General features: G+C 44.6%; 1 protein-coding gene across 9 annotated transcripts in view; it reads right to left on the bottom strand.

Moving 5' to 3' along the window:
• The window catches only part of EPHA5 (EPH receptor A5), a 248,584-nt gene that overhangs the window by 174,479 nt on the left and 55,217 nt on the right, over positions 1 to 18,888 (bottom strand). The window lies entirely within an intron of this gene.

The following is an 18,888-nucleotide window of genomic DNA, read 5'->3' as shown; positions in this document are numbered from 1 at the left end:
TCACTTTTCTAAACTCAAAAGCCCCAAATACTGTAACATTTCTTTGCAGAAGAGTTGCTCCAGAGCCCTGGTAATTTTTTGCTGCCCTTTTCTGCATATTTTCCAACTTTACATTATCCTTTGAGCTGTGACAACCAAGCTGTACACGGTACTCCAGAGGCTGCATCCTAGATTTATGTAAACGCATACAGGCAGCTTACTAATTATCCTCTTGCAAATGATCTCTAACACTGAATGTATCTTCTTCACAAGAGGTCTCTTGACAACTGCGATTTATTTTCAGAGATGAAACCAGGAAAGAAAGACCCACCTTTTTCATTGAACCATAACCTAAGGATCCCTTTCCTGGTCAAACCTTGCCTTCTCAGACGACATCTATGTATCTGTGAAGTTAGGATTTTTTTCTTTTTCTCCATGTGCTTCACTTTGTACTCACCCTGACCACATTAGCCAGACTCACCCAGTTTTGAGAGACTTTTCTGCTGGTAGGATTAATTTGCAGAAGGAACTACAGTGGTACCTCGGGTTACAGACGCTTCAGGTTACAGATACCGCTAACCCAGAAATAATACATTGGGTTAAGAACTTTGCTTCTGGAAGAGAACAGAAATCATGCTCCGGCGGTGCAGCGGCAGCGGGAGGCCCCATTAACTAAAGTGGTACCTCAGGTTAAGAACAGTTTCAGGTTAAGAATGGACCTCCAGAACGAATTAGGTTCTTAACCTGAGGTACCACTGTAGTACTTTGTAGTATCACAGGTAAAGATGGGTCTCTCTTTCCTGGTTTCATCTCTGAAAATAAATTGCAGTTGTCAAGCAGGACAGGCAACTCTCAATTTATGTGAGGGTTTCATTTAGAGGCATCCAGCATGTGCACAAACATGCCCTGTGTCGCACCCTTCCAGGGCCGAAAACCGTGTGCGCAATTTTCAAGATCACCTTTGCAAAAAAAAACCTGAAGCCTTCCTTTTAGGCATCATAGACACTGATATACCAAAAAAGATGAGGAAAATATTTCTTTACGCCACGGTGGCAGCAAGAATTCTAACAGCTAGAAACTGGAAAGGAGATGTGGGACGGACGAAATTGGAGTGGCAATCCAAACTATTAGAATTTGCAGAAATGGCTAAAATGACGGAAAGACTAAGAGACCGGACTGAACAAACATTTATAAGGGGATGGGACCTGTATGGAATGTATCTCAGGGAACACTGCAATAATCTGAACTCATCGGCAGGCCTGGAGTAACTTCTGTAGAAAATCTGGAAACTATAGAAACTTAAGAGAATAAATATGTATTAGTATTGAGAGAGATAAGTGTGACAATCTAAAAAGTAACAAGGTATCACAATGGGGTGATGGGAAGTCATTATAGAAGATCTATATTAGGAAACTATTATATTTAGATGCATTGTTCTAAAGCAGGCATGTCCAAAGTCCATTACGGGGCCCAATCCATCCTGCTGGTTGGATTAATTCGGTCCCTGTGGCAGTTTATTTCCTGGGGTAAAATCACAAAAGAGCTCCACAACTTCAATCCTTAAAAAAGTCAACAACTTTGGTCAGCCCTTTGGTCGGCCGTCACACATGTTCACTTCATCAAATCTGGCCCTTTTTGAAAAAAGTTTGGATACCTCTGTTTTAAAGGTTTTTTGTTTTTGTTTTTTTGTTTGACTGTTTGGTCTTTTATGTTGGAACTAATAAAGCAAAATTTTTAAAAAGCGGGTGGGGAGAAAACTGTGTGCACACTGGTGGTTACACGCATGCCAAACACACAAATGGGGAGTTGCCTGTAGCCCAATCCTGAATTTTGTATAGCAATGGATGCTGAATATACCACATTACAGTGGTACCTCAGGTTAAGTATTTACTTCGTTCCAGAGGTCCGTTCTTAACCTGAAACTGTTCTTTACCTGAAGCACCACTTTAGCTAATGGGGCCTCCTGCTGCTGCCGTGCCACTGAAGCATGATTTCTGTTCTCATCCTGAAGCAAAGTTCTTAACCTGAAGCACTATTTCTGGGTTAGCAGAGTCTATAACCTGAAGCGTATGTAACCTGAAGCGTATGTAACCCGAGGTACCACTGTACTCTTCTGTTGCAAGTCAAGGTGCCTGCCCATAGGTAAAGTCTTGTCACGCGTTATGAATTTCAGGATGAATTACATAAATTTCTGGTGGACGAAAACTCTATGGTTGCCTGCTTATTCATTGATCATGACATGGAGACACTCTGAAGGTGGCTAATTCGCATATTCTTTGTGTGACAGAGTAAATCCATTCCTCAGGGGGGCAAATTGGAATGTAAGTGAAAATAGATTGTGGGAATACAGGTGTTTTCCAAAAATAAATCTTTTATTGAAAGCTATGAACTGCATGGAAACAATGTACACAGAGAAATTTACTAACTCTGAAAAAAGCAACATTCAGAAATATTTCACACTTATCAATACTGTCATGTATGACTGCATTAGAAATCCATTCAGTGCCAAAGTGTCAGAAAGCTTCTTTGGCACCAAAGGAGAGAGGTACTCTTTTGGCTCTGAGCTGAAACTTGCATTTCAAAATATCTCTGCTTGAGTTCCAGATCAGAGGAAGGAGAGAGAGCCCACACACACTCTCTTGAGCAACAAGGCAATGAACATTTTGATTTTATTTTCAGCCTCTTATCTTTGCAAGACTAGGTTCTTGGCGTTTGCATCAATCAAAACACAAGTACTGCTGCAGGATAAATACAGAGCTACTGTACTACTTCTAATAGGATGCCTGTTTTGGATAGATGTGCATCTTAAGGCAGACTCAACCTGCTGTACACAACATCTTTTCAACTGTGATGCCATGACAGATCTTAACTCTGCTTAACCTTTTTGGCACCCTACCCTTCCCATATCTGGTAGATCCATCTGGTGAGGTGTTTTCAGGGGAAGAGCCACCGTTCAATGGTTCAGCACCTGCCTGCAGAACATTCCAGCTTCAGACTCTGGCATGTCCAGGTAAGGCTGTTTGCATATACAGATCCCGAGCAACTAATAGTTAATAGGCTAAAAGGCACCACTAAGGGAATCAACTGAAGCTGGTGTAACATCAGCACCCCAATAATTGCACAGCCTGGAACAGAAGCATTTCTTCCTCTCAGGGGCCATTTTGTAGAAACAATGTGAACAACAGAGATATAACATGATTAAGTATCCATAAGGGGTTTCAGAGACTTTCAAATGAGCCATTAATGCAGATAAAATCTTATTCCACCAGATTAATACAATTTGTACATTTGAAAAGTCCAGATGGAGTTCAGAAATGCTCGTTACCGGATCATAATTAAAATCACTAAAATACCATCAGCATGTTATTCTCTTGAGTTCTCAACACAAACACTAAAGGCCCTTGATAGGATGACATTGAAGAAGTAAACTCTACATTTTTAAGAATTAAAATAATAATACTTATTTGCTGTCTAACAGAAGTTGATTAATATTGCATAATTTTGTAACTTTCAGAGTCGAGGTCAATAACTTAACAAGAACTCAAAACATAGATTTCAATTTGAAGGCTCCAACATCTACCAGTTTTCAGAAAACACTACCCAGTGACCCCACCAATCCCTGAAAACATAACTGAACACAGGCACTGAGGTTTCAGAGACTATAGGATTTGCCATACTATGGGGTCACGTCTCATAATTTGGGCTTTTCCAAGTACTGTCCTAATTCTGTAAAGTCACAGCACCTTCTCTTCTTGCAGGGGGGAAAATTCAGTTCTTACTTTATTTTTGAAAGTCATGGGTTACTGATTCAGGAGGCCCCTCATGGTGGAAGAAGTCCCATTCCCAACCCAGCCATTTATGAGAGAAAACATACTGGGGCCCAGAGAGTTTGCCTGAAAAATGACATCCCCTCAAGTCATCAGGAATCATTAAAGGCCTCAGCTAAGGAGTTCTGAATGAACCCAGAACTCTACATAGCAGGGTTTGGGACAGGGCAATGGCTCAGGACTATAGCATGTACTTTGAATGCAAAAACAAAACAAAACACCCCACCCCTCCAAAAAGTCCTTGGTTCAAACACTGGAATCTCCAGGTAAGACTAGTTGAAGATTCCTGTCTAAAACCCTGGAGAGCTGCTGTCAGAACAGACCAAAGATAGTCAATGTGGTGGTTTCAAATGTTGTTGGCCTCACATATAACCAAGGGCTGATGGTGGTTGCAGTCGAACCATGCATGGTGGGCAAGATATGGACTACCCCAATGTAGAGCAAACTGATCTTGATGGGCCAGTGGTCTGACTCAATGTGGATCCACCTCTTTTCTGGGACCATGGCCTTGAAAGACGAACTCCTTTTGCATACTGCAAGGCATCTCCATGTACATACCGTATTTTCCATCTATAAGACGCCCCCGTGTATAAGATGCCCCCTATTTTTGGGGAGTCAGATTTAAGAAAATGGGGGGAGATGCCCCCATGTATAAGACACCCCCTAATTTTTGACATTTTTTTGGGGGGGGGGACACCTAGTCTTATACACGGAAAAATATGGTATTTTGCATGGGAGTGGTGCAATACTCGCTGCAAATCTACACCTGCAAAGGAAGATCCCTTTCAGATCAGAATGTCCCAGAGTTGGACAGCTCAAAGCATGTGAAGAGTTCCTTCCCCCCTGTTTCCCAACCTTCAGGTAGAGAAAAACATTTGAAATCCAGGTATTACAGTGGCCTTCCTGCCCCTCCCCCCCAAAAAAATCTTATTAGGCATTCATTTCTCTTAATAGCTTAAATGGGTAGAACAAAGCGGCGCATGAATCAGGCCGACTCTAAGCGACTAAATGCATCGACAGGCTAACCATTCCAGCTCATTTGCATAATTATACTTTAGATACAATTTGCTTACTCCTCCACCTATAATCAACACTTGAGGAAATGCCAATTAAGCGCCATTGTTTCCCCAGCCGAGCACTCCTGCTTCCATGCCACTGCCCCCATGTAATTACTAGATCGTCTTCTTCCCAATAATTCTCCTACGGGTGATCCCAGGGAAAGTGATCACATGTCCTATCACTGCATGAACGGGGCTGTGCCAAGGAGCACAACGACTAATTTTAATCCGTTGTATGCAGGGCTGTTTTAAGCATATGTGGCGCCAGGGTGCAAAAATCTGCCCGTCTCCCACCCTTTCTAGACGGAGCTACTGCTGCCGGAGCTCAGTTTGATGCCAGGTGTTGGTGACAGGGAAGGGGTTACAAATCAAATAAAATGGCCAGGGACTCCGCCGAGCCAATTTCTTTGTCTCCTGTGTTGCCCTCCCTGCTCATGTTATCCTCCGTCTCCAGCAAGGTGCCTAAAATTTGGGAGGCAGAGAAAGGGAAGGAGGGAAGTTAAGGCTGGCAGCCACCAGGCACGCAAGTGGCAAGCCTCTGTGGGCAGCTCGCAACAGCCTGTCCGGGGACCCAGTGCGCCCACTCGCTTTGGTGCCGTGGCACCTTAAGACTTTGACGATGACTCTGCCGTCAGTCGCTGGGCAGGAGGGCAGGGGGTTGGGGTGGAGAGCAGCCCACAGAAGAGCCCGCCGCTGCGCACTGACTGACAGGCGGCCTCTTCCCTGGACTCAACTCTCGAGCCCCGGACTCTCAGCCTGGCGCCCCTGAGAGCCCAGCGCCCGGGTGCCCTGCACTGCTAGTGCCTGTGGGTAAGATGGCCCTGGTTGTTTGGAAGCCATTCACCAGTGTCCTGACTCAGATGCAACAAGAAACTGTGGCTATCTGCAACTTCCTGGCTGGTTTCCCTGTTCACCCAAGAGAGCCAAGCTGGAGCCAAGAACCTGGTGTGGCTGCATGCAACTCGTACATTTGATTATTCAGATGTGGCCACATTGTGGTTGAGCTTTTAGGTAATAATCACCAGTAAGAGAATACCAAGAAAGTCCTGTGAAATTTTGGGATGCATACATGCACAGCAGCGTAATCAATATTGCTCAGCAGAATTAAATGTATCAAAGGTCTGTTACAGGGGGTGAAAACTGTGTGTGTCAGATTAAAGCCTAGCAGAATCCAAGATTAATTGCTGCGGTAAGCGACACATTTTGCCTATGGTCTCAATTAACCTTGCAAAAACAATATTTTCTGAAGCAACCTGACTAATCTGAACACACTCCAGCAACGGTTTCACGAAAGCCAAGGATGAAAATCCTGTTGATTCGATTACTCCCTAGATTTGTCACGTAAGCAGGCTTTAATACGAATACAAATAGGGTTCTTTTATTTTTAAGAAAGCTATCTGACTTTCAGAAAACATCTGAAGAAAGCCCTGTGTAGGGAAGTGTTTAATGTTTGATGTTTGACCGTGCTTAATGTGTTTAATTTGTTGGAAGCCACCCAGAGTGGCTGGGGCAAACCAGTCAGATGGGTGGCATATAAATAATTTGTTGTTGTTAGCCATTTCCCCCATATCAAACACTGCAGAGAATATAAATAGCCAATCTTGCAGGGCTGGAGAGGGGGAATCTGAAAACTGTCCTATAGCATTAGACTTCAACAGGTGAGTCAAGATTCTCAAGTAGGTTGTAGTGCTATTTCCACCACCATTATGTTTACCTAGACTCAGGTCATAGGAAATGAAGCTTCTCCTCCTCCTTTCTCTCACTTTCTTCGCACCATGGGATAAACCAGGAAGGACATGTCTGAGCTTGCTCCAAGCTCAGAATGCATGCTTGGAGCTAACTTTCTGTATTTTGTACCCAAGGGTAATCTAAAGGTGTTCTCTGCGCTGCTGCATGGAATAACACATGAATCAGACCTTTGGATTTTGTAAGTAAAGTATTTTAAGCTTACTTAACAGTGTGTGGACTGCTCACTGCCAGAGGGGGCGGGGAGAGGGCAAGTGCTGTAAGCAGACCAAATGGGATATGAAAAGGGGTCTGAAAGCCTATATTCCCATACTATACGGCTGCTTAACTTTGTGACTGTTTTTAAACTTTGCTGGGGGCTCTCCCCTGCTGGAGAGTATGCAAAGCCCAGCATTTTGAACCCAGGCGTCCAGCTGGTTCTTTTGTTAATTAACCCACACATATGTCAGACGGATCTTATTATTTTCCTCCAACACATCTCACAATACAAAACCACCCTGCAAAGCAGTTTTTGCTCATTACTAGCATTAACGGGAACCACTTTGAGAGATTACAGTTGTGTGAAAAGGAGAATAAATAAAATGCAGTAAATAAAGCAAATTTAAATTTCAGATGCTATGATTGTGGGTATCCCTACAAATGAGGCCTCGCGGGGACTGCAGCTTCTCTCCATTTGTGGAAAATGCCTTGTACGGCGAATTCCTTAGCACTTGAATGAGCAAACATTGTTGCAGCATTAAATATCCTCACTTAGGAACCAATAAAGAGTCTTGTGGGACTTTAAACATTAGCAAGTTTATTATGGCATAAGCTTCATGGGCTAAAGTGAGCTTGAATCTGATGAAGTGGATTCCTGCCTGCAGAGGCTTGAGCCACAATAAATCTGTTGGTCCACAGGACTCTTTTTGATGCAATGATGAGCACAGCTACCCCTCTGGAACCTCAACAAATACAAGCAGTAGACTTGTAACAATGGACTGTACCACTTCAGGCTGCCAGCAGGAATTCTATGTTGCTCCATGAGAAACCTTCATGCAAATAAGGAGGGACATACATTCAGGAGGAAAGGAAAGGCTGGATCTTTCCTTCAATCATGCTAACTTTCTATGTGCAAGGAGGGGTTTGTTTGTTTGGGGAAGCATTTATACTTGTAAGACGACACTTGCAATGTGCCAGAAAACAAAAGAAAAGGCTTTATTGCTTATTTCTGCTGTGGGTCTTACTTGCAAGTAAAGGTAAAGGTAAAGGGACCCCTGATCATTAGGTCCAGTCGTGACTGGACTGGGGTTGCAGAGCTCATCTATTGGCTGAAGGAGCCGGCGTACAGCTTCCAGGTCATGTGGCCAGCATGACTAAGCCGCTTCTGGCGAACCAGAGCAGCACACGGAAATGCCATTTACCTTACCGCCGGAGCGGTACCTATTTATCTACTTGCACTTTGACGTGCTTTCGAATTGCTAGGTTGGCAGGAGCAGGGACCGAGCAATGGGAGCTCACCCCGTCACGGGGATTCAAACCACCGACCTTCTGATTGGCAAGTCCTAGGCTCTGTGGTTTAACCCACAGTGCCACCCGCACCCCTACTTGCAAGTAGATTTGGTTATATCTGGATTTTATTCCTTTGAAGCGTTAAGAGCACCTACACAAATGCACTGAAATGACCCAGTATGGATCACTGGCATTAACCACGTCCAATTTCCTTTCCACCAGCTCTGTCAGAGGAAGCCCGGGCTGTTACCAGGCGAGAACAAGTGGCAAATGCTACAATGCTTCATTCGTATGGGCAGCAGTATGCTTGGAAATCTGACTGGCCTCTTTCAGAGCAAGTATGTAAGACAATCAAACCCAGTTTAGCACACGAGTTTTGACATATGAAATCATGCTTGATCATCGAGAGTCGGAAAATAATGAAGGGAGACTGAGGGGAAGAGCACTGCTAAAAACCAGCGTGGAAGGGGGGGAAATAATGCAGTCCAGTCGTGAGCTAAAAGACAGGGAAGGTCTTGTCCGAAAGGGGAAGTGAGAAGAAAGTGTAAAGAGATGAGAGGACTGTATAGACCTATAGCAGTGTTTCCTAACCTTGTGCCTCCAGCTGTTTTTGGACTACAATTCCCATCATCCCTTGCCACTGGTCTTGCTAGTCAGGGATGATGGGAGTTGTAGTTCAAAAACAGCTGGAGGCACAAGGTTGGGAAACACTGACCTATAGTATCCCCAGTAAAACAGAAGTTTGTTTTGCTACATTTCTGCCTATAATGAGCTCCCAGCTCGTGGCTCTACAATTCTCCGTGCAACTTATCCATGCAGTTCAGGCTTACAAAGTCAAGCACACAGGTAGTAGCCCACAGAGAAAAACATCTCTGCTCTTATCTAGAGATGTACCACTACCTGCTGGCAATGCAGAAGCCTTCTTACAGTGTTGCATCACAAATCATGTCCTCCTCACAGAGAGCACATGTTGCGGTGAGATCATCAGGACTGACCTTACTGCTTGTGTGTGGGGGAGCGATTGAATCGCCACAACAACCCGATTGGTGGTCCCTTGGTTACTGGGGTAATTCTGGCCATTGGGATTGTTCATGCACCAACCGAGGGACCCATATCTACCACTGCATGTTGCGCTGAGCTTCCTCTTTTCACCTCGTGCATCGGATTACTCTCTCACCCTCCCTTTTTTAGGGTCCATTATGACCTTGCTAGGGACACCGGTGGCGCTGTGGGTTAAACCACAGAGCCTAGGGCTTGCCGATCAGAAGGTCGGCAGTTCGAATCCCCGCAACGGGGTGAGCTCCTGTTGCTCGCTCCCTGCTCCTGCCAACCTAGCAGTTCGAAAGCACAAACTGCAAGTAAATAAATAGGTACTGCTTCGGCGGAAAGGTAAACGGCGTTTCTGTGCGCTGCTCTGGTTCGCCAGAAGCGGCTTAGTCATGCTGGCCACATGACCCGGAAGCTGTATGCCAGCTCCCTTGGCCAATAAAGCAAGATGAGCGCCGCAACCCCAGAGTCGGTCATGACTGGACCTAATGGTCAGGGGTGCCTTTACCGTTTACCTTTATGACCTTGCTATGCCATTGTGGGTCGTCTGTTTTTGGGACAAGGGCTTGGTAGGAATTTTCCCATTTGGCAGACTGGCTGGTGCCACTTGGGTTTTGCCTGCCGCATAGCAAATCGTCACAACTTTGTAAGGTTTGGCGGATAGGCATTGGTTCAAGGTGGAGGGGAGGGGAGGTTGTCACACCTGCCCCTCCAATGCGTGAAAGGGTATTCCGTTAAAGGAATCCAGGGGCTCACCTTGCTTTTGTCCGATCCCCTTCCAGGGGTCAGGGCCACGCCAGAGCCCCTGGGAGCATTTGGGGTGAGCCTGAGTCTGAGCCTGGTCCAATGCTCCCCCAGGATGTTTTCCCTTACGGACCTCTGCCGGAGTCCAGGTGTCAGTGCTGCCCTGCTGAGGTCAGGTGCAGCTAGTCAGGAACCAATGCCTAAACAAACCACTCATGATCTGTAATCAATAAAGTTGTGGCCAAAATTATGCCAATAACCTTAAACTAAATTCCGTGTCAATTGTGTATTTATTTATTTATTGAGGGAGGTCTTGGGGTGCTAGTCGCATGGCGCCTGGCTAATTTCTAACACTGCATGCTCTATAAAGCTCCCATGTGATCTATACCAGGCATAGGCAAACTGGACCCTCCAGATGTTTTGGGACTATAATAATAATAATAAATTTTATTTATACCTCACCCTCCCCAGCCAAGACCGGGCTCAGGGCGGCTAACAACCAATAATAAAAACAAGTTGATTAAAATACAACAAAAAAACAGATTAAAATACAACACTGAAACATTAAAATGCAGCCTCTTCACAGGAGGAGAAAGGAAAAAAGAAAGAGGGAGAGGGAATCAAATTGATTCCAAGCCAAAGGCCAGGTGGAACAACTCTGTCTTACAGGCCCTGTGGAAAGAAATCAGATCCCGCAGGGCCCTGGTCTCATGAGACAGAGCGTTCCACCAGGCCGGAGCCAGAGTTGAAAAGGCCCTTCCTTAGGGCCCAGGACCTCTAGGGTGTTGCTATTTATAGACCTTAAGGTCCTCTGTGGGGCATACCAGGAGAGGCGGTCCCGTAGGTTCGAGGGTCCTAGGCCATGAAGGGCTTTAAAGGTCAAAACCAGCACCTTAAATCTGACCCTGTACTCCACCGGGAGCCAGTGCAGCTGGAAAAGCACTGGGTGAATATGCTCCCATGGCAGAGACCCCGTGAGGAGCCTCGCTGCAGCATTCTGCACCCGCTGGAGTTTCTGGTACAGCTTCAAGGGCAGCCCCGCGTAGAGCGAATTACAGTAGTCAAGCCTGGAGGTGACCATCGCATAGATCCCTAGCTAACAGGACCAGTGGTCAGGGATGATGGGAGTTGTAGTCCCAAAACATCTGGAGGGCCGAGACTGCCTATGTCTGGTCTAGACCCTGCAGCTGTGTTAAAAGAGGTGCTCAACTGACCCAGAGGGGGAGAGTGGGGCGAAGAGATGGCAGCCAGGCCCCAGAAAACAAGGAAATGAGGAAGGGAGAGGGGACGTGTGGTTATTATGGGCTACTGATGACCTGTGTGATATGAAAACTAGGCAGTGAGCCCAGGCCAAGCTTCTTCCGGCTGGCTCCAGCATGTCAACCACTCAGGGAGATCACATCCAGGGCTTCAAGTTGGGATCTCCTTCAAGCTGGGATCTCCTATCTCATGTGCTGTTCCCTGTGTCTAGGTCTCCTCTACAGGCGGAGAAGGAAATCATGTGGTTTGCATTTCGTGATGGACCAAACCCATCAGCTGTTCCCAAACCTGCTTGCTGATCAGAAAACAACTCCCGGTGAAATTACACACCATTATGGATTTTGCGATGCAGTTTCAGCATACAAGCAGCACACACAGCAACACATGTTTTACATTAAAATGCAGGTCTTGCGCAAACAACGCATTAAGCTGCATTGACAAAATGTGTATACAAATCACCATGTGGACTTCTATGCATCTGTTCAATGAAGCTGCACAAAATAAGATGGTATTATGCTGTTCAGTCCAGAATCCTGACAACTGAGATAACAAATACACCACTCTGAATTTTTCCCCACGATCTGCATCTATCTACCTATACACAGACATACAGTGGTACCTCGCAAGACGAATGCCTTGTAAGACGAAAAACTCGCAAGACGAAAGAGTTTTTCGTTTTTTGAGTTGCTTCGCAAGACGAATTTCCCTATGGGCTTGCTTCGCAAGACGAAAACGTCTTGTAAGTTTGTTTCCTTTTTCTTAAAACCGTTAATACCCAGGGTGCATTGCTTGAAGAGGTGCAGTTGCGACTTGACTTCGAGGAGCAACTCATAGCACACGGTGTGGTAGCCTTTTTTGAGGTTTTTGAAGACTGTGGTGATTTTTGAAGCTTTTCCAAAACTTCAAACTTGGTAAGTTAAACTTTTAAAACTTTTTTGGGGGGGTTGGATTTTGGGTTGGGGTGTTTTCTAGGAGGTTTGGTGCTTTTGAATTTTTTGGATGTGAAGCATTGATTTTTTTTGGGGGGGGGGTTGCGAAGGTAGGAGCTGTGCTGCCATGGGGCCCAAGAAGACTGCTGCTGCAGAGGCCGGCGAGAGGAAGAAGGAGAAGGTTACGCTGGAAATGAAGAAGGAGATCATCTGGAAGCACGACGGTGGAATGTGTGTGGCAGACCTCGCCAGGGAGTACGGGAGGAATCCATCGACCATCGGGACCATCCTGAAGATGAGGGAGAAGATCCTTGCGACTGATGTAGCCAAGGGAGTCACCAGGATCATGAAGAACCGCCCAGCTGTTCTGGAGGAGGTCGAGAAGTTGCTGCTTATCTGGTTAAAAGAGAAGCAGCGTGCAGGGGACACAGTGACTGAGGCCGTCATTTGTGAGAAGGCCAAGGCCTTGCACGCAGACCTCGTCTTGCAACAGCCAGGAACCTCAGGCGAGCCAGAAGCCTTCAAGGCAAGCAGAGGCTGGTTTGACCGGTTCAGGACGAGATCTGGATTCCACAGCGTGGTCAGGCATGGAGAGGCTGCCAGTTCTGATGTTCCTGCGGCTGAAGTCTTTGCAGCGGAATTCCTGGAGGTTGTGACGACGGAGGTCTACGTTCCACAGTGGCTGTCCTCCAAAGAACTGAGGGACATTTGCCAGAAGTGGAAAGATGTGCAGACTTTTGCACAGCGGCACCACCCTGACAAGGACCTGACACGTGACCTTGCGAACACTTTTGATACGAGGGTCATGTCGTCTTTCAGGGAGGTGCTGAAAAGGCGGATGAAGCAGCAGACCATGGACAGGTTCTTCGGCAAGAAGCAAAGAGTGGAAGAGGAACCTTCTTCGAGTTGTCCCCCAGAGTCTTAGAAAATGTATGTACAGCACTGTACACTTTGGTGATTTTTAAACTTTTTTTGACCATAGGAACGCATTAATTGATTTTCAATGCATTCCTATGGGAATCCGTGCTTCGCAAGATGAAAAATTCGCAACACGAAAAAACTCGCAGAACAAATTAATTTCGTCTTGCGAGGTACCACTGTATATATTTAGAATAGACTAAAACACAAACAAAAGTCATAAAAGACCCAGCCTTGTTTGGAGAGCAAGACAGCATTGCTCTCATGTATTAATATCAAAATCTTCACTAAGGATAGCTTTGGTGGATGTGAAACAATTGGGGCTAAAGTACTGGCAATATGACTTAAATAGTTTTTTTTAATAAAGAAAATCCTCCACAGACAATGTGCACATAAAAAGATATTTTGTGCATAATAAATTAAACTAGAAATGCAAACATAAAATACATAAAGAAATATCGCTTATGAGTGAAACGTCAGGAGAACATTAATTACCGTTAATGCTGCTAGAAGGAGAAGCATTAGGCAAAAGAGATGCATAATTATCAACACCAGAAGCCGAAATATGTACAGACTTGGGTATGGAAAGCAAATTTTGCTGAAGAAAACTCCTTTTTTTACATTATCGCATCTAACAAGGCTGGCGTGGGGTTCTCCATTCCTAAATTACTTTTTATTAAGTTGGCAAATCTGTTTCTTGGCTTTACCATTCCTCACTGCAGGTAAGACTTCGCACAACTGAATTTTTCTCCATACAAAAAATAAAAAAATCATTTCTGTACAGTCCTAGGGTGCTGGCTATCTAAGAAGTTGTCTACTGGACATTTTGTTATTTATGTGCAAGGAAGTTTGCATACTTGATATGGCAATGCAAGCCCCCACTTACTTTCTAGCAGTACCACACACAGGTTTCCCTCATCAGTAAGAACAAAGCTCCACCAATCTCTTTCTTCCAAAAAGACTTGTCAGTCCCACAGGATAAAGGTAAAGGTAAAGGTATCCCTGACTGTTAGGTTCAGTCGCAGACTCTGGGGTTGCGCGCTCATCTTGCTCCATAGGCTGAGGGAGACAACGTTTGTCCACAGATAGCTTCCGGGTCATGTGGCCAGCATGACTAAGCCACTTCTGGTGAACCAGAGCAGCGCACAGAAATGCCGTTTACCTTCCCGCTGCAGTGGTGCCTATTTATCTACTTGCAGTTTGACGTGGTTTTGAACTGCTAGGTTGGCCGGAGCTGGGACTGAGCAACAGGAGCTCACCCCATCGCGGGGATTCGAACTGCCAACCTACCGATCGGCAAGCCCTAGGCTCTGTGGTTTAGACCACAATGCCACCCGTATCCCACAGGATAGGCAGGAGCAAATAAGAAAATGGAAAAACACAAACCCACACGTCCCCCACCCGCAAAAAAATGAGGCTATTGCCTCAAATTTTCCTGCTCATTTGCATTCCCCCAAAAGGCAGAGAGGCTGTGCTAAGACAGCTTGCCTGAATACTTCAGGATCTACATGCCCTTGCTCAATTTTGGGTTCTACAAAGGGGGTCCCCTACATGGATATGTATGGCACAACCTTGATGGCAGAAAGTGAGGAGGAATTAAAGAACCTTTTAATGAGGGTGAAAGAGGAGAGCGCAAAATATGGTCTGAAGCTCAACGTCAAAAAAATGAAGATCATGGCCACTGGTCCCATCACCTCCTGGCAAATAGAAGGGGAAGAAATGGAGGCAGTGAGAGATTCTACTTTCTTGGGCTCCATGATCACTGCAGATGGTGACAGTAGTCATGAAATTAAAAGACGCCTGCTTCTTGGGAGAAAAGCAATCACAAACCTAGACAGCATCTTAAAAAGCAGAGACATCACCTTGCCAACAAAGGTCCATATAGTTAAAGCTATGGTTTTCCCAGTAGTGATGCCTGGAAGTGAGAGCTGGAACATAAAGAAGGCTGATCGCCGAAGAATTGATGCTTTTGAATTATGGTGCTGGAGGAGACTCTTGAGAGTCCCATGGACTGCAAGAAGATCAAACCTATCCATTCTGAAGGAAATCAGCCCTAAGTGCTCACTGGAAGGACAGATCCTGAAGCTGAGGCTCCAATACTTTGGCCACTTCATGAGAAGAGAAGACTCCCTGGAAAAGACCCTGATGTTGGGAAAGATGGAGGGCACAAGGAGAAGGGGACGACAGAGGACGAGATGGCTGGACAGTGTTCTCGAAGCTACCAGCATGAGTTTGACCAAACTGCGGGAGGCAGTGGAAGACAGGAGTGCCTGGCATGCTCTGGTCCATGGGGTCACAAAGAGTCAGACACGACTAAACAACTAAACAACAACAACACAAAGGGGGTAGGTGAGGAAACATGAGGCGGTGAAATGCAGGGGTTGGATATACCAGGAAGCAACTTGGGTGTGTTTTCTTCTACTCAAAGCAGCTCAACAGCAAACCTAAGCACTGACGAGAGCCTTGAGGATCTCCAGGGAACTAAAACCAGACTTGCCAACAAATCATTAAAAAGCTACCGGTCCTCGCATATTTGCAATAGCCACTTGTAGCCCAAGAGACAAGACGCAACTATGTAAAGCTTTTCCACCTCACTTAACAGGCATCCAGGGGAGTGGCAAGAGGCCACAACGTTAGCAGTCAAATTAATTAGCAGTGTGTGATATCATAAGTACGTTTCCCACAGTTTCCATAGGAAAACTTGGTGCATAAGCAAAGCAAATTGCTAAATTTGGACGAATTGCCAAATTATAAATATCCAGGCAAATAATACACAGCTCCGCCGAAACCAACAATTCAGCAAATATGCTGTGGAAAGTTCCTAATTAAAGTTAATTAGGAACTTTAGGTCATGGTATTTATAGGAAACTGATACGCTGTCGTCTCAGCCCATTTTTGGTGTGCATCGGAAAAAAACGCACCCATGGTATTTGTGGCGGGAAATGTTCCCTTTAGGCTCCGCTGTTTCCAAATGCAGCCCTTTCCACTCTGAGTCTTTCCGTCCATGCTTTATTTCCATGCTACGCAATCACCTCCCAGTAGAACAATTAATGTTGCGTGCTAGGGTTTTTTTTATCCTCTAAACTTGACCTGTTTTTCCACTATACCTTAGGGTGCAATCTTCCTTCTGTTACTCACATGAATGGACTATTCAGAGTCACAGAATTTCATCTCAAGTGTACTCGTTCTTGTCTCCATTTTTTTTTAAAAAAAATAAAAATATACCGAATTGGATATGAAGTTGCTCCAGGACTCCCAATTCAGCCATTCCAAACATCAAGCATGATAACGAAGAAAGCCGCAGGTGGGGTTATGACCACAACTGTCTGAGGCAATCATTTCTTCCATTAGAGAAACAATCGCCAGTTTCAGTGACACTTCAAACAGTCTCTGAGCCATACAGTTTCAAGTAGCCAAGTGCTCTACCTCTCTCTATATATATATTTTAAAAACCCAAAACAGGTATCCCAAACCAATTCTACACAGCACTGTACAGTGGTACATTGGGTTACAGACGCTTCAGGTTACAGACGCTTCAGGTTACAGACGCTTCAGGTTACAGACACTTCAGGTTACAGCCTCCACTAACCCAGAAATAGTACCTCAGGTTAAAATTTTTGCTTCAGGATGAGAACAGAAATCGTGCAGCAGCGGCAGCAGGAGGCCCGATTAGCTAAAGTGGTGCTTCAGGTTAAGAACAGTTTCAGGTCAAGTACGGACCTCCGGAACGAATTAAGTACTTAACCTGAGATACCACTGTACTGGCAAAAATAGTGTGAATTGTGGTTCAACATTATAAAATTGGAGATTTAGCCTGATTAATCAATATTTCTTTCATCAACATAACCTTTTGCAGATTGCCATGAAAGTTGACATTTTTGACCCCTAATCATATGCTGTCAGTTTGCCATCACTTCCCAGCAATTGCAGAACAATCTATTATATTGTTCAAGGATAAAAAAGTAAGAATCCTTTAATAATACACTCCTTATTACAGCAAGAATCAGAAAGCACAATGGAATATGAGATTCTATGGTTTCCTTGCAGAAACATATGATTTACAAACGTAAGCCTCTTCTGCTACCTTAGGCAGGGTTTTGGTCCAAGGGAATGCAAGGCTAATTGCTTTGCAAAGCCCAAGAGAGGACATCTAAGGAATATATGCTATCCTGACCAGTTACTCCTAAATTATGAGCCCTCCAGCAAACAAAAGAAGTGGGTGGTTTAGCACAGAGTCACCACACAAATTACAAAAGTGATATTTTTAAACGATAAAAATATTTCAGTAATTAAAATTATTCATGGACTAGCAGGTACATTTCAGAGACATCTACAACACCTCACATCCTTAATCTGGCACACAGTTATTCATTTATACTGCAAATGAAACAAACTGGCTATGCTGAAATGTTTGTAATTCCAGTATCCCCCTCCCCAAAGTCCTTGTCCCATTTAAAACCAAGGAAACATTTAAAATGTGTATTCTTAGCTATATCAGTCTCCCCATTCAGCTGCAAGCTCCTAGGTTATCCTTATCAACCTATGTGGGGTTTGGCCGTGTGCATCTGAACACCAGTTGTGTGTTTGTGGGGTGGGAGGTTACATTGTTGACTATATGCCCTGCATATGGGCTTTCTGAAAATATCTGCCTGCCTTCTTGTTTTACTGGACAATGGATTTCTGCTCTGATCCAGCACAGCTCTTGTTTGGCCTTATGGCTTTCTGATGGACATGAACATTTTGATAAAGTATCCTCTATCATTTTGCAAACTTGAACAAGGATGACCAAATCAGTCAAAAGTGCTACTACTGCTGCCTGTTTGCTTTGCAAGCGGTAAAATATAGCCAACGCTCCTTTCATTGAATAGTCAAAGATTAGGAATACCCAAGTACTTTTAGAATCGGATGACACACACGGTGCTGTCCTTTCATTTCTTGATCATTTCTTTAAAATCAAGAAACTTGGCAATCACATAAAACTACCCATACCTTGATTTAATCAATAAATAAGCAGTCCAGAAAAAAATAACAGCAAAAATGTATCAAAATCTGCAATCCAATTCAGCAAGTGATGCATGCCCACACATCTGTTCACAGATTTCCTTGTTAGATTGGATAAAGTTGTGCCCCTGATTTGAAGCACCCAATGCCACCCCCATTTGCATGGCAAGATGTTCGTGTGGGGTGCAGGAGAAAATTTCTGGCCATCTTACACAACACTGAACTTAAGACACTGCATTATTTGGTCTAAATCCTTAACACATTTAAAAGAACACTACTGACCCTGTTGCTTCTTAGTCATTAAAAAAACCATTTGCTCATTTATAAATACAAGTAAATTTATACAGCCCTTCGATCACATTTCCAGGACAACCCACAAGAAATAATAATTCAAGTGTAAAAACAAAATTGTTACACCGCAACCAAAGCAACGACGGACAGCCATCTATACAGCACAAGCAACTCAGCCTCCAGGGCAATCGGCAAATATAGCCAGACTTAGACCAAAGCCATATTTACAATGAGTCAAAGCAAAACGGCAAAAAGTGTATTATTAGCAGCAGCTGGTGGAACACTGGATGGTCAGAGGTAGCCATGGAAGACCGCGAGAATGTTTGTAAGAATATAGTGGACTTTTGTACAAAGTGCATTTGTATCATGAAAGGATGGGTTTCCTTTATACCTAGGCACTCCTGTCTCCACACACCTGGAGTTTATCGGTGCAGACAAGCAACCACTTACTAAACATAAATTGCAGACTATAACTCGAGAGACAGATAACAACAATCCGTTGGTGCCCTTGTCTGCTTTCCGTGCAATTTTGGTCCAGATTATGATTTACTCTGTCCATGGGCTGCTGCCACAAACATAGCTGTACTCACAAGCCCATAA

Source organism: Podarcis gaigeae (genome assembly GCF_964106915.1).
Source record: "Podarcis gaigeae genome assembly, chromosome: 13".
NCBI lineage: Eukaryota > Metazoa > Chordata > Lepidosauria > Squamata > Lacertidae > Podarcis > Podarcis gaigeae.
This window is presented reverse-complemented; position numbering and strand designations above follow the sequence as displayed.